This window comes from Odocoileus virginianus, chromosome 21 (assembly GCF_023699985.2).
Source record: "Odocoileus virginianus isolate 20LAN1187 ecotype Illinois chromosome 21, Ovbor_1.2, whole genome shotgun sequence".
NCBI classification, from domain to species: Eukaryota; Metazoa; Chordata; class Mammalia; order Artiodactyla; family Cervidae; genus Odocoileus; species Odocoileus virginianus.
The window spans coordinates 34,668,247-34,684,918 of NC_069694.1; the positions used below are offsets into that span (position 1 = coordinate 34,668,247).

At 38.4% G+C, this 16,672-nt stretch overlaps 1 protein-coding gene and 1 pseudogene across 2 annotated transcripts in view; both read right to left on the reverse strand.

Annotated features, from left to right (window-relative positions):
* The window catches only part of UNC5C (unc-5 netrin receptor C), a 397,240-nt gene that overhangs the window by 278,299 nt on the left and 102,269 nt on the right, over nt 1-16,672 (reverse strand). The gene's annotated exons all lie outside the window — the stretch shown is intronic.
* Nucleotides 8,408-8,986, reverse strand: LOC139030266 (proteasome assembly chaperone 4 pseudogene; annotated as a pseudogene).

The window sequence follows — 16,672 nt, forward strand, 5'->3', positions numbered from 1 at the left end:
TGCACATTTATGCTTCTAAATTCATTAATAATTGTCTGGATTTTCTTTTTTATCACTACAACAAAACCCATGGTAAAATAAAACACCACAAACAAACTGCATTTACAGACATTGGCACTGTTTAACTGATCAGAGGTTTGAAGTCTACCAACAAAACTAAAAGAAAAAAAAATGTATTCTGCCAAGGTTTGCTCTATTTTTATCAAGTCATTTCGTACACAGATGGCCCTAGACCTAAACTTGGGAGATTCCATGACCACTTTAAACTAATATAAGTGAAAAATCAAAGCCGTATCTCTCCTTCCTTGATTAAAACAAAGCTCCTCCAAGCCACATATCAGTGCAGATTAGCCGAATGAATTCTAGTGGCTTTGGAGTCAAGACGATTGTCGGAGAACAAGTACCCTCTTAGTTGATAATCCAACAATGTAAGTCTGTTTTTAAAAATATCTGTAAATGAAATGGTCACAAAACATATTGGAAAGTATAGTATGAAGCAAAATATATTCCTCAAAACAAAAAGATAATTTGTGAAAAATACTTTTAACTTTTCTCATAACTAATGAGAGCAAAAATACAATTATATGAAAACATCCTTGGGATAGGTGTTTATTACTTGCATTTTGCAATGAGGAAGCTAGACACATATTATCTGAGATGAGCTGGAATGGCAAATGCTTATCACACGTGGAGCTTCCTAAACAGCTGCTTTTATTGATTTATTTATTTCAAAAATTTGCAAATGGTAGTTCTAGCTTCTGAAAATACTGTTTTCCAGAAGTGACCTACAGTTATCATCTCCTTTTCACATAACCCATAATAGTGAGGAAACTCAGCAATAAATTGAGGGCCATTATGTAGTACCAGTCCTTCCCTATATGGTAAATTTCTAACTTCCTCCCCAAGTGAAGATGACACAAGATAACTTTGCTTTTACTTCCTAAATTCTCAAAAACTCCCATCAGTAATTTCAGTCTCCTTCTGCCCTGTCATGTAGTAAGAAAAACTACACCTCTGGGTATATCTAAGTTTATGGGCCAAGTTCAACTTATTTTTCTTTTATAGGAAATTGCAATAAGCAGTTCACTACAAACAGTCTTCTTCATCAAGGCTGATCCCAACAAATACAGATAAATAATGAAACATTTTAAGTGTCTAGAATGTAAAAGATTTATAGGCACATGTGGCATGGATGACATGAGGAAGTGTTCATAGGTCATTCAAACCATAAACTCAAGAAGAAAAGTCTGAATCATTTACAAAAAGAAGAGTGTTAGGTGAGTTTTTGTTTTTTTCTTTTTTCTTTTCCTTTTTATGTTTTAAGACAAAGTTTATTTAACATAACCCACAAGCATCCCCTTAGTTATCTGATATGGTTAGAGCCATAGATAAGCTTCTGATAGATGAAAGAGAAATGCTTTTAGAAACAAAGCATTTTTATCTGAATTTTTTTGAAGGAAACTTTCCAAAACCATATCACATACTTCCTTGTTAGTGTGGTATGCTGAAAATGTAATTAAACCATTTCTGAGTATTTAAAGCATTATCCCCCTCAAGTGCATTCTATGGAACACACTCTAGAAGTGGGATGTTAATGGTGTTTCAGTGGGGAAAAAAAGTATTCTGAGGTCAAATAAATTTAGGAGATGTTGATGTCAACTTGGATTTTCTTAAAACAATGAACATTCCCATTTTGACTGGCTAATTGGGTGGGAAACATAAACCCACATGTCAGAGTGTGTAGTGACCCCACAAGCACTAGGAAATGGAATGTCAGTCTTTCACTTGTAATCTCATAGCACTGCTCCTTCACCAACTCCTTATTAGAGGTTGAAATATTAGAAAGGGAGAGAGAAGGGTTCAGGAAGAAAGGATAAACCAAAAACTTCCACAACCATTATACTGATTGTCTGTTTTCTCTCATTCACAGTTTTTCCCTGTCTTCCAAGCTCTATGGGGCCAACTGTTGCTGCTTCTGCTTTTTATTGGCATTTCTTCCACCTCCATTCTTTGGCAAGGCAGCTTCCTTCAGCTACTTTTGTCTGTGTGTCTGTTTGACATTTAAACATCACAGGCTCACTGTTGTTCAACATGGATAAAGATGCCAGAAATATATGTGATAGGATAAACGGAGACAATCAGATAACAGATTATTTTCAGAGGGAGATCACTTACCTGTGTTTGCTCGCTTTTCCTCTTCTAATCATTAATACTAGAGAAAGGAGTGAAAATTAAAAAAAAAAGAAATAGCCCAAATGAATTTCAGTCAGTCAGTCAGTCAGTTCAGTTGCTCAGTCGTGTCCAACTCTTTGCGACCCCATGAATCACAGCACGCCAGGCCTCCCTGTCCATCACCAACTCCCGGAGTTTACTCAAACCCATGTCCATCGAATTGGTGATGCCATCCAACCATCTCATCCTCTGTTGTCCCCTTCTCCTCCTGCCCTCAATCCCTCCCAGCATCAGGGTCTTTTCCAATGAGTCAACTCTTCGCATCAGGTGGCCAAAGTATTGGAGTTTCAGCTTCAGCATCAGTCCTTCCAATGAACACCCAGGACTGATCTCCTTTAGGATGGACTGGCTGGACCTCCTTGAGTCCAAGGGACTCTCAAGAGTCTTCTCCAATGCCACAGTTCAAAAGCATCAATTTTTCAGTGCTCAGCTTTCTTCACAGTCCAACTCTCACATCCATACATGACCACTGGAAAAACCATAGCCTTGACCAGATGGACCTTTGTTGTCAAAGTAATATCTCTGCTTTATAATATGCTATCTAGGTTGGTCATAACTTTCCTTCCAAAGAGTAAGCGTCTTTTAATTTCATGGCTGCAATCACCATCTGCAGTGATTTTGCAGCCCAAAAAATTAAAGTCTGACACTGTTTCCACTGTTTCCCCATCTATTTCCCATGAAGTGATGGGACCAGATGCCATGATCTTAGTTTTCTGAATGTTAAGCTTTAAGCCAACTTTTTCACTCTCCTCTTTCACTTTCATCAAGAGGCTTTAATCACATCTTAAAAAAAGTGTTTCTCTCTACATGTGAGAAATTCAAACAAAACAGACCACTTTTTCATAACTTTCAATAGTAATCATTCAGAGAAGGAAATGGCAGCCCACTCCAATATTCTTGCCTGGAGAATCCCATGGACAGAGGAGCCTGGCAGGCTATAGTAATCATTCACATCATTTACCGTCAAGGGAGGATGTTAGAGTCTCAGTACTCTCATAATTATTTCAAATACTGGTATGATTTTAATTAAAAAATAAAGTTTGAGTAGAAAACCCTTCATATTTCTTTATAGTAAAAAGGCAACAGTGCATAGACAGCTAATCTTATTTGCATACAATGTTAAGATGTTACATATTAGTTCCTAGATGTTTTTAATGGTGATGGTTAAGAAGAGAAAATGAAAACTCCTGAGACCTGACACTAAAGAAATGAAAAAACTCCCAGAAAAAAAAAAAAAAAGAGAGAGAGAGATTCCTGGAGTGCTTGAATAGCCTAGCATGCATGCCTCAGTGAACTTTTGAAAGGAATTCAGGGAAATGAAATTTAAAAAGTGTCATCAGCAAACTTAGCTCTAGCATGGTTTTCTTTAATAAACAAAACATACACATAGTGGTTATATCACAGTTTTTATCTTCAACAGATTTTACAAACATTAAGTGATTTTTAATAACACTCCTGAGAATTAACAATGTTATTTTGCCTTTATATAGAGTCACTCAACTGAAGAATATAAAAGGACTTCACAAATATTAAACCTAAGCCACACTCAAATGATTTTAAAAAGGACAGGAATAAAATATTAAAAATATTGGTCAGCCATATTATAGACTTAGTATAACAGAGTTTAGAATTCCTAATAGCCAAATTTAGTTTTTGACACAAAAGCATTCCTTCATGAAGTGAAGTGAAGTGGCTCAGTTATGTCTGACTCTTTGCGACCCCCTGGACTGTAGCCTACCAGGCTCCTCCGACCGTGGAATTTTCCAGGCAAGAGTACTGGAGTAGGTTGCCATTGCCTTCTCCAGGGGATCTTCCCAACCCAGGGATTGAACCCGGGTCTCCTGCATTGTAGGCAGATGTTTCACCCTCTGAGCCACAAGGGAAGTCCCATTCCTTCATGAGGTTGCTTAAATTCAAGGGTGTTGGAAACACTGGTTCAAAAATGAATACAAAGGGCTAACTGCAGTTTAAAGGCAGGAGACTTTCATTTTTACGTCTTGTTTCTATCTATTTCCTGAAGCCAAAATACGTCTATCTCCTCATTACTTAGCTTAATGAAAGGAAGCAATGGCACTGCTAATGGGAGACATACATGAAAAATCATTCATAATGGACTTCAAATGAATTTATTACTCTCCTTGCAGTAAATTTAAAGCTGTATGTTTCAAAAGATAATACTGAAATTGTTTTACATTTAATTAACAGTGAAAGAGAACTCTTTGGTTAATGGTAAGAAGTCTGTCCAGGGTGCTTTTTTCTTAAATCAATATTTAACTAATAAAGAAATTTCTAAATTACTTTAGCTAGGTATTATGTAACATGTTAGTACTCAATTTTTATTTATCCAAATAATTCTACAGACAAATGTTTTAGAGCCCTTCTAAAAATTACATACAATGACTCTGTTTTATGTACATAAGTTGTTTTCTTTAATTCTCAAAGGAAAAAAAATTGCTGCTATCACTGTTTTATGGGGGAATTAACTGAAACACAGTTGTATAACTTACTTAACTACGATATTATAGATAGTGAATGGTACAGTCAGGACTCAAACCAGACAGTTTGTTTTGGGAGCCAGTGCTCTTAAGCACTGGTTCAGAATAAGTCACTTACATGAAGCCAAACAGTATAGGAAACTACCGAGACCAAGAGATGCCAGGCAGGTAAATCAATGGTTAATCCAGCACAGAGGAAAGAAAGACAGCTTAGATAAGTGGAAAAGATGTTCAAATGACTTCCACTTAGAAGCCCAGTTTGGAGAATGGCTTGTATAGTCTATCAAACATGTGACCCAGTGCACTATGTCACCTTTTTGCATCCCATTTGCCTTGACCATACAACGGAGGTGGAGAAAGAGAGACCAAATTACAATACAAAGTCTTGAAGGTCCTTACTTTGTGTGTTTTTTTTTTTTTTTAACCAATGTATGTTCTCTTCTGCCTCTAACATTTGTAGTTGGGAAAATCTGGTGAGGTAAAATAATAGTTTTCCTACAAAGAATAATTAGCAAATATATTCTAAATAATTAGTAATATATGCAGATGTGCCCTTTTATTTTAGAAGTCCCAAGCACAAATTCATGTAAATATATGCTACAGATAGCTTTTCCTTGTACTATTTATGATACTAATAGCTCAGGCAGGTGTTTCCTAGGTTGAGGGGACATAACAATGAACAACTCAGCCCTTGCCCTCAAAGAGCTTACAGTCCAGTTGGAGGAAACATCTAAAGAAATAAGGCAACTGGAGAGAAAGCAAGTAGGAAGCTGGTGATATTTCAATAGGACTGGTCAGGAAAGGGTCAGATGATAAGAATTAAGGAAGCATTTTGCTCTAAGAATATAGGGAACAATTAATGCAGGAGGTTTGAACTGAGAATCAGCCTGAATAGGCCAAGAGACATCAGGATACCAGTGTGACAGAGCAAGAGGAGAATGGTACCCACCAGATTAGATGGGACACAGTCAGGCAGGAGCCACTGAAGATCAGACAGGACCTCAGGAGCCTTTGCTTATTTCTGTTGTTATTTTTCAATATGTAATTAAAGTTTGCACTAGGGCTACAAGCTACCTATTTTTTCTACTCACAGTATGAATTAGTGTTTGAATTATTCTTTCCTTAAGGCTTACTAAGTCTCAAAAGATTCCTCTGAATGATCCAATGTTGTCTGCTAACCTAAATACACTTTGGTATTATATGAAAGGCCCCTGATATCTCAGTATTCTCAGCTATTATATTTGGGGCTTCCCTGGTGGCTCAGCTGGTAAAGAATCTGCCTGCAATGTGGGAGACCTGGGTTTGATCCCTGGGTTGGGAAGATCCCCTGGAGAAGGGAATAGCTACCCACTCCAGTATTCTGGCCTGGAGAATTCCATGGACTGTATAGTCCATGGGGTGGCAAAGAGTCGGACACGACTGGGTGACTTTCACTTCACTTCACTTCATTATGTGAACAGTCAAAGCAATTGGCTGGTCATCTTTCCCCTACCCAGTATAGGTGAAATCTACAAGCTTTGAGAATTTAATAAGCAATTCCTCCTTTTGGAACTTACTGAAAATTTGGTTTTTATCAATATTCCCTTTTGCTATTTTACTCTAAGTTTATACTTTTCAGAGCTACAATGTGAAAGCTGATGTTTCTGAATAGAATTTTACCAATTTTAAGGGAATATAGCAAAGTTTATTTAGGCTATATATTTGCTCTTGTTTTAAAATATTGTTCTTTCTTGGGGTTTCTGGGGGACTATTGGATTTAAAATCTAAATGCTAACAGGATTTGAACTATTTCTTCGTTTATGATACAAATACTCTACCTTTTGTTAAAGATAAACAAAGTTTAGAAAAAATTTTAGTTAAATCATGAGTGTATTATATATATGTGTGTATATATATATGTGTGTATATATATATGTGTGTATATATATATACTCTTATATTAATCTATTAACACTCCACCACCCTTTTAAAATATTGCAGAAGAAATTCCTTAGTTTATTGTCATGGAGATGGTTATTAAAATAGTACATCTCTGTATATACTGATAGTCTACTGAAAGTTTGAAAGCACAAAAATATTTCTATACATTATATTGAAAATGGACAGACAAGCAACAGAACTGGGGTTATCCTCATTAATATGGGGTTTTACAGTGAAAACCAGTAAAACTGGTTAAATGGAAACCTGCTTCTCATTAACTTCATCTTCCTTTATTCACTATGAGATCTTGAGAAATTAACTTTGGGCCTCAGCAATTCCATTTACGAAATGGGGGAACCTGCTTGTCTGAAAATACGTACAGGAGTGGATTGCCTTGTGAAGTCAGTTAGGAATTTGTATGACTAGCCAAGGGGATATTGAAAGTACCATAGGTTTAAGGAGAGGACCTCCAACGTGGCTCAACAGTAAAAATCAACCTACAGTGCAGGATGTGGGGGTTCAGCCCCTGGGTCAGGAAGAGCCCCTGGAGGAGGACGTTGCAATCCACTCCAGTGTTCTTGCCTAGAGAATCCCACGGCCAGAGGAGGCCGGTGGCTATAGTCCCTAGGGTCATAAAGAGGCAGACACAACTGAAGTGACTGAGCGGGCAGGCAGGCAGGTTTAAGGAGAAGAGTCCTTGGGCTGGAGCAGTGGATTAATAACTCTTTCCTCCAGGGGCTGGTCCTCAGTGCCTCTGATCTAGCCCTGAGATTTATGTGTCGTAGGGGGATCATCACCAGTGTGCACATCTAAAATTGTGCTTCCATTAAAAAATTAACTGAAATATTATATTCAAACAGTCTTCCATCATATTTAGAAATGTACCAAGAAGTATATAAATAGCCACTCTTGGTGGAATTATTCTAATGGAACTCTCAAGGCAGGATTGGCAGGGTTTAATAATGTTGGAGGGAACTAAACTGACAGCGGTGGAGGCAGAGCCTTGGGGGCGTCATTCGGGAAGGGAAGTAGCGAGCAAATCCAATTTAAAAAATGACAAAGCTGTCACCTCACTCAACTTATTTTCCTTATTCGTTGCCTTTTGCTTTTCTATTTTTGCAAAGGAGAGAGTTTAGAGACAATTCATATATCACATACATATCAAACTGTAGGGGATGCTTTGCAAACTAAATTAACCAAGGTCCATTTGTTCCTTCCTTACTTATAAGTATATATTATTTTCATTCATTTTGTAAATTTTTAAAATTTTTGGCTGCCCTGGGTGTTTGCTGCTGCACCCAGAATTCCTCTAGCTGGGGCTAGCAGGGGCCACTCTTAGTTGCGGTGTGCGGCTGGTCATTAGGGGGGCCTCTCTGTTGCGGAGCACGGGATCTAGGGGGTGTGGACTCAGTACAGTAGTTGTGCGTGGGCTTAGTTGCACTGTAGCATGTGGGCATGTGGAATCTTCCCAGACCAGGGATTGAACCCCTGTCTCCTGCATTGGCAGGGGGTTTCTTAATCACTGGACCACCAGGGCAGTCCATATCATTTTCATTCTTACATTTTACTCCTTAATTTCATCTGTCCTGTCTTCTTTCTTTTCTTATATACATTAATTAAAGAGATGAATCTTCTTTTTTTCTTTCAGGTGAGTAATTGTGAAAAAGGGAGAGGGATGTAGCTGATTGCAGTTTAGGTGTCTGGAATCAGGTAGGGGTTTTTTTCTATCACCCTGTGACAGCAACAGCCAGAATATAGGGTTTGTTTGTTTTTTTTTTTTTTTTTTTTTTTTGCAGCGGTGGGATCCAGTCCTGTTTATTCAAGCGTCCCCTGTGCCTGAGTCTCTCTGGCTAGAACTTCTCCGGAAAGGCCTGCATCTCCTCCTTGATCCAGTTTTCTACCAGCAACTCGAAGCTGCTGCTGGTGTTTGGAACGTTATAGCTGACAAAGACCTGCTTGCTGGTCTTCCTGGCTAAGCGCTGGGCAAGGCCGGTGGACATGGTGTCAGACGCGTCCCCAAGGAGGGCAGTGGACAGGGGGATGGAGTCGTAGCGCGTGCACATGGCCACGGCCAGGTTGCGCAGGTGCGGCGTGGCCCCCACCCAGAGGAAGAGCGAGTCCGTCATCCGCATCACGTGGAAGTGAACGAGCTGCTCCCACAGCCTCGCGCTGAAGTTGTGCAGGGACACGTCCCCGCCCGCGGCGGCCACCGGCCGCTCCATCCGCTCGAAGCCCGTCCGCGCCCGTCCGCGCCCGTCCGCTGCCACTACCAGACGCCAGCAGGAAAGCGCCGAATATAGGGTTTGTTTGTTTTTTAACATCATGCTATCATAGACTTGGAACATCAAGTATACAAATTCAATAAGATAATGCTTTTGATAATGCTAGAAGGAAGTCTTAAGTTACCTTTAGCAGGACGGGTATTCACTACTAGAGTGGAAGAGAGGGCACAATTGGAATGTGAATTTATGTTATCACTAGGATGATACCATCAAGAGTTACTTTTAAGAATACAAAGTTTCTGGAAAATGACAAAGAACTTGCAAAGAAGAGGTTGGTTTTTACAAAATAAGATTTTATGAAAAGTATCTGAAATGAAAAAAAGGACACATGTCTTTCTCAAGAGTGACTGAAAGAGGCCCTCCTTCACAGTCTATCTGTTCTTAAGCCACCAACAATTTAACAAGTTACCTAGTCTAATTCACTATTAAGCAGGGGACAAAACACAGTATATACAAAGGGCAGAGTGCAGGAAGAAGTAGCCAGGGGGTAAAGCGAAAGCAATTTGTAAAGACAGAAGGAAAAAAATTCTACAAAATAGAAGATGAGAATCCATAGTTGTCTGAACACATTTAGGAAAAATTAGCACTCCATATGGCAATGCTCTGAAAGATCACATAACACAAATTCTTATATATAATAATCACTCAGTACTCAATAAGCGATGGTCTAGATGACTAAGAAAATCTCACGAGATGTTTAATATTATTATAAATCTATAATTGTTCAGTTGAAAATCAGAATGGCATGTCTTTCATTATATTTTTTAAAAAATCACTCTAAATAATAGCTCAAAACAGTTACTGTGTGACCCAGCAATCCACTTCTAGGTATTTACCTGAGAGAAATGAAAACTTAGGTTCATACAAAAACCTGTCCACAAATGCTTACAGTTCTTTCACTTATAATTACTAAAAACTGTAGGCAACCTTCAACTGGTGAATAAACAAACAAACCATGGTACATCTGTCCAAAGAAATACTACTTAGGAATGAAAGGAATTAAATATTGACATAAAAAGATCTGGGTGAGTCTCAAATAATGATGCTGAATGAAAGGAATCAGAGAAAGAAGCTATTACATGATTATATTTGCATGACATTCTGTAAATGGCAAAATTATAGGGACAGAAAACAGCTAAGTGTTTCCAAAAGCTGAGAGTAATAAAAGGAATTGGTGCAAAGTGGACGTGTGTGCTCAGTCATACCTAACTCTTTGAGAACAGATGGACAGTAGCCCACCAGGCTCCTCTGTCCATGGGATTTTCCAGGCAAGAATACTGGAGTGGGTAGTCATTCCCTTCTCCAGTGGATCTTCCTGACCCAGGTATCGAACCTACATTTCTTGGATTCTCTTGCATTGGCAAGAGGATTCTTTACCACTGTGTCACCTGGAAAGTCCTAGGAAGTGGACATGAAGTCATATTTTGAGTGTGAGAGAAATGTTCAATGACCAACAGCCTGAAAGTAGCAGATCCAGGAATTAAACTAAGTCTGCCTAATTCCAAATTCACTGACAGTGATAAATGTTCTATATCTTGATTGTGTTGGCTACACAACTGTGGAGTAGAAAATGGCAATCCACTCCACTATTATTGCCTGGAAAATACCATGGTCACTGGTTTGTAAATAGTGGAGCATTAAATATGTCTATTGACGTATTTAGGCAGGCACGTCAGACACCATTGCTGTACTTGACAACCCATTCACCAGGCGGTCCTCACTGCTTTTCTCTCTCATTGCCTATGCACAGTTCAGTAGACTGGGAGAGGCTTGCTATTATCTCTGTTCATATCTTTCTTTGACCCCAATCAAGAATTAACTCTATATAAAAGTTATTTTTAAATATATTTGTATCTTGAAACATGAGCTCAAGCTAAAAGAGTTCCTACACAGCACTGTGAAAATGTTACATTATATCTAGAAACACTTGCTTAGACCTGAATCTAGATTGTCCAATAATAGCTGAATGGCTGGATATTACATAGATATTCTTTAAAAAGTCAATACCCAACTACTGTGTTAGATGTATAGACAGAATATCTATACTAAACTCTAATGAGACACAAAGGCCAAAAATAATAGCTACCATTTATTGAGCATTTATTTTATCACACATTTTGCAAAGCTATTTGCATATTTTAAGCTTGAAATTTGACCATGAGGCAAGTGACCTAATTTACAAACCAGGAAAGTTACACTAGAAAATTCAGCAACTTGCCTAGTGACATGAAATTTATTTAAAGTGGCAGATCTGAGATTAAAATTCAGGCCTGCGTAACTGTAGATTCATTAAGACACAACGAAAGAAAACAAAAGGTTACCACCTGGAAGCCTATGAAGAATATTATAATAGAGGAAAAGGAATTTGTGGAAAAGGAATCTTCTTCCAGAAAGAGGGGGCTTGGGAGCTGACCCATAGGATGGATACAACTCTGATCAAAATGAAAATGAGGAGGACGTTGCCAGTAGAACAAACAGTCACTTCCATTCTCAATTTTCTAGCTAATATCTCATTTAGAGTGTGATTTCTCCTATTGTCAGGATCTTCTCTCACACACAAAAGGACACCTAAGCCTGATTTCCAGACACTGTACTATAACTTCTGCGAAAGAATTCTGAGGGTTTTAGACCCACGCGAGACATTTGAAAATCTCATCATGAGGGGCAAAAACCATACAGCCTACCTGGGCCTTACGTTCCTCATCCGTGGAATACATATGTAATTTACATATATATTATATACACACATAAGTAAAATAAATGCTAATGATGACACACAACGGAGCAATTTAAAGATAGATATTTTTTGAATATAAACAAGTCTCCTTTTCCTGCTTTCCTGGCCAGGTTTTACGAGATGTACAGTACACAAATCAGCTCTGACTCAGTGGAGCTGAGAGAAAATGGTGGCAATGGTTATGTTCTTGTTACAACTGTTCATAATGTTCAGTAGTGTGAGAAAGTGTGAAGTAGTGGAAATTTATATATACATTCGTTTAATAAATTAAATCACAGCTACTATAATAATGCCTGCAGATTTTTAACACAGAGGTATGGTACTATAATAACACCTGTGAAATACATTTTTACATAGAAAAACTGTCAGCAACAGATAACACTCCTTTGAGATGAATATTTTATCATCATGTGATTCAATTATTTAAAAAGTAAAAAAAGACACTTTAAATATTGACTTTTGTTTGACGCCTGGCAAGACCCAGAGGGAACAACTATATCTGGTTTAAGAAAGACCACTGTGGACTTTCCTGGTGGTCCAGTGGTTAAGAATACACCTGCCAATGCAGGAGACGTGGGTTTGGTCCCTGGTTCAGGGAGATTTCACATGCCCTGGGGCAACTAAGCCCATGCGCCAAACTACTGATCTTGTACTCTAGAGCCCATGAGCCACAACCACTGAAGCTCATGTGGTTGGACCCTGTGCTCCACAAGAGAAGCCACTGCAATCAGAAGCCTGTGCGCCACAGCTGCAGAGTAGGCCCTGCTCAATGCAACCAGAGAAACCATGCATAGAGCAACAAAGACCCAGCATAGTCACAGATACATAAGTAAATCGGATTTTATTTTTTTGTTTTTTCTTTTAAAGACCACTGCTACTTGGCTCATTTGTTCTTCTTTAGTCACTAAATTGTGTCCGACTTTTTTGTGACCCCATGAACTGTCAGGCTCCTCTGTCCATGGGATTTCCCAGGCAAGAACACTGGAGTGGGTTGCCATTTCCTTCCTCAGGGGATCTTCCCAGTCCAGGGATCGAACTAGTATCTCCTGAATTGGCAGGCAGATTCTTTACCACTGAGCCACCAAGGAAGCCCAACCTGGATCATTCAGTTCGGTTCACTTGCTCAGTCCTGGTCTTTGCAACCCCATGGACGAGAGTACACCAGGCTATCCTGTCTATCACCAACTGCTGCAGCTTGCTCAAACTCATGTCCATCGAGTTAGTGGTGGCATCCAACCATCCCATCCTCTGTCGTCCCCTTCTCCTCCCACTTTCAATCTTTCCCAGCATTAGGGTCTTTTCCAAATGAGTCAGTTCTTTGCAACAGGTGGCCAAAGTATTGGAGTTTCAGCTTCAGCATCAGTCCTCCCAGTGAATATTCAGGACTGATTTCCTTTAGGATTGACTGGTTTGATCTCCTTACAGTCCAAGGGACTCTCAAGAGTCTTCTCCAACACCACAGTTCAAAAGCATCAATGCTTCAGCGCTCAGTTTTCTTTATGGTCCAACTCTTACATCCATACATGACTACTGGAAAAACTATAGCTTTGACTAGATGGACCCTTGTTGGCAAAGTAACATCTCTGCCTTTTAATATGCTATCTAGGTTTGTCATAGTTTTTCTTCCAGGGAGCAAGTGTCTTTTAATTTCATGGCTGCAGTCACCATCTGCAGTGATTTGGGAGCCCAAGAAAATAAAGTCACTCACTGTTTCCATTGTTTCCCCATCTATTTACCATGAAATGATGGGACTGGATGCCATGATCTTAGTTTTTCTGAATGTCGAGTTTTAAGACAGCTTTTTCACTCTCTTCTTCCACTTTCATCAAGAGGCTCTTCAGTTCCTCTTTGCTCTCTGCCATAAGTGTGGTGTCATCTGCTGTTTGAGGTTATCGACATTTCTCCAGGCAATCTTGATTCCAGCTTGTGCTTCATCCAGCCTGGCATTTTACATAATGTACTCTGCATTTAAGTGAAATAAGCAGGGTGACAATATACAGCCTTGACATACTCCTTTCCCTATTGTTCCATGTCTGTTATTCCATGTCCAATTCTAACTGTTGCTTCTTGATCTGCATACAGATTTCTCAGGAGGCAGGTCAGGTGGTCTGGTATTCCCATCTCTTTAAGAAGTTTACACAGTTTGTTGTGATTCACACAGTCAAAGGCTTTGGTGTAGTCAATAAAGCAGAAGTATATGTTCTGGAACTCTCTTGCTTTTTCAATGATCCATTGAATGTTGGCAATTTGATCTCTGGTTCTTCTGCCTTTTCTAAATCCAGCTTGAACATCTGGAAGTTCATGGTTCATGTACCATAGAAGCCTGGCTTGGAGAATTTTGAGCATTACTTTGCTAGCGTGTGAGATGAGTGTAATTGTGCAGTAGTTTGAGCATTTTTGGCATTGCCTTTCTTTGGGATTGGAATGAAAACGGACCTTTTCCAGTCCTGTGGCCACTGCTGAGTTTTCCAAATTTGCTGGCATATGGAGTGCAGCACTTTCACAGCATCATCTTTTAGGATTTGAAATAGCTCAGCTATAATTCCATCACCTCCACTAGCTTTGTTCATAGCGATGCTTTCCAAGGTCTACTTGACTTCACAGTCCAGGATATCTGGCTCTAGGGAGTGATCACACCATCGTGGTTCTCTGGGTCATTAAGATCTGTTTTGTATAGTTCTTCTGTGTATTTTTGCCACCTCTTCTTAATATCTTTGCTTCTGTTAGGTTCATACTGTTCCTGTCCTTTATTGTGTCCATCTTTGCATGAAATGTTCCCTTGGTATCTCTAATTTTCTTGAAGAGAACTCTAGTCTTTCTCATTCTATTGCTTTCCTATTTTTTTTTTTTTTTTGCATTGATCACTTAGAAAGGCTTTCTTATCTCTCCTTGCTATTCTTTGTGACCCTGCATTCAGATGGGTATATCCTTCCTTTTCTCTTTTGCCCTTTGCTTCTCTTCTTTTCTCAGCCACCTGGCTCATTGCTGAATAACAAACCAACTAAGTCCTAATTTGATGATGAAGTTTTAATCTCTGAAATTCTACTTGTTTACAGTCTAGGTGCCCAAAAGCCAACAGAGGACCCATGCTCAGTCATCAGTATCAGAACTCCAGATCTTTAATGAAGCCATTCCTTAAAATGGCTTCCCCGGTGACTCAGACAGTAAAGAAACTGCCTGCAATGTGGGAGACCTGGGTTCGATCCCTGGGTCGGGAAGATGCCCTGGAGGAGGACATAGCAATCCACTCCAGTATTCTTGCCTGGAGAATCCCCAGGGACAGAGGAGCCTGGCCAACTACAGTTCATGGGGTCGCAAAGAGTCGGGCACGAATGAGCGACTAAGCACAGCACAGCACACTCCTTAAAATATTTACATAGCTATCTTTTTATCATGGCCAGAATTTTAAACAGTAATGCTTTTTCTCATTCAACAAACATTTGTTGAGTTTCTATTAATTTCCAGGAACTAAATTAGCTCCAGGGCTAACAGTGAGCAAGGCAATCATCTTTTCCCTCATAAACTTGGAAGCCCCAAAAGACAAATGTCATATACAGAATATATATAAAAGTGCCTAAAATTTTGCTTGGTACATGCGCTCAATAAATTTCCAGTGATAAAACTTAATGATATTAACTAATAATGATTCTATAAAATAAAGACTTTTTTAAAAATTTATTTTAATTGGAGAATAACTATAATATTGTGATGGTTTTGTGTCAAAAATATGAGAAATTTATAATTTAAGTAGTTTGTTGGGCATCACTGACAGGGTGTTTGCAGTATTTAGAATTCTCCTCAAGTTTCAATCTTGAGTCTTGCTACTTTGATCTTGTCAGTGGCCACTAAATCAAAGGACGCATCTAAATAATCAGATCTAAGAGATCTTATTCAAAAGGCAGCCATTGCTGATTTAAATGATTCTTGAAATGTACCACAGCAACTTGAAACTTTCCCTACTCTCAGCTGAGTAAAGTGATATTCACATCCAGAAAAGAAACACTGACAGAAACATATAGGAGAAAGTAAATTGTCCTTTCTGAAAAGAAACTGAAGAAAAACTCCACCAGGCTTATTCCATCATCTCCAAATGCCTTAAAAACTAAAATCTGGACATATTATCATCAGGCAATAGCAATATAATAATGCCACTAATGTATACTCTAGTGGTAAAGTAGAAAAATTAGAAATTCTTGATATCATAAATATACATCCAGGAAATACAGACAGGACTTAACACTTGCTATATTTCAATAACATTTAGTCTTCTATTATTAAGAAAATATACTACCGTACTACTTTTGTTTTGTCTGAAATAAGATGGATGACACGTAATAAAATACTTATGAAAAGGGCACTCTATTGTATCCCATTTCTAGTTTCTAGTCAAGCCAGAAACTACATTTTTCAATAAAAATGATTTCAATAAGCATCTCTTTAGTGTTATTATAAGCACTGTAATATACTAAGATAAATATTAAATTATTAATGTGACTATTTCAAAAGCTGTATTCATTTTCCTTCTTATTTGTCTAAAAACACTTAAAAATTCTGATAGGATTTATGTTTTCAAACTCATTGTGCCAATGATAGCTCTCGAAACATTATTCTAAGTTGTAAGTCAGAAGAAAAATATGTTATGGGAGAAATGTGAAATAAGAATCCAAAAATTTAAAAATAACCTTTTTAGGCAAACATTTGTGAATTCTTAGACATATCCCATCAGTTAAAACAAAGTGATAATATATATGGTGCATTGTTTTAGAATTATCAGTTCTAAAACTTTGCTGCATATACTTTGTTTCCATATTTTAATTTTTCATGCAGAAGTATTTTTTTCTCTCTACATCTCCAGTGAGAAGTGTTGGTTAACACAAAACGAATGTGTTGTAACACTTTCTCGAAACCCTGAAGTCAACCCTTTGCATATAACTTTCTAATAGGAAAAAAAAAAAAAAAATCCCACATACTTTATTTTCCCTAAAGAGCAGCATGAGATTTCCAAT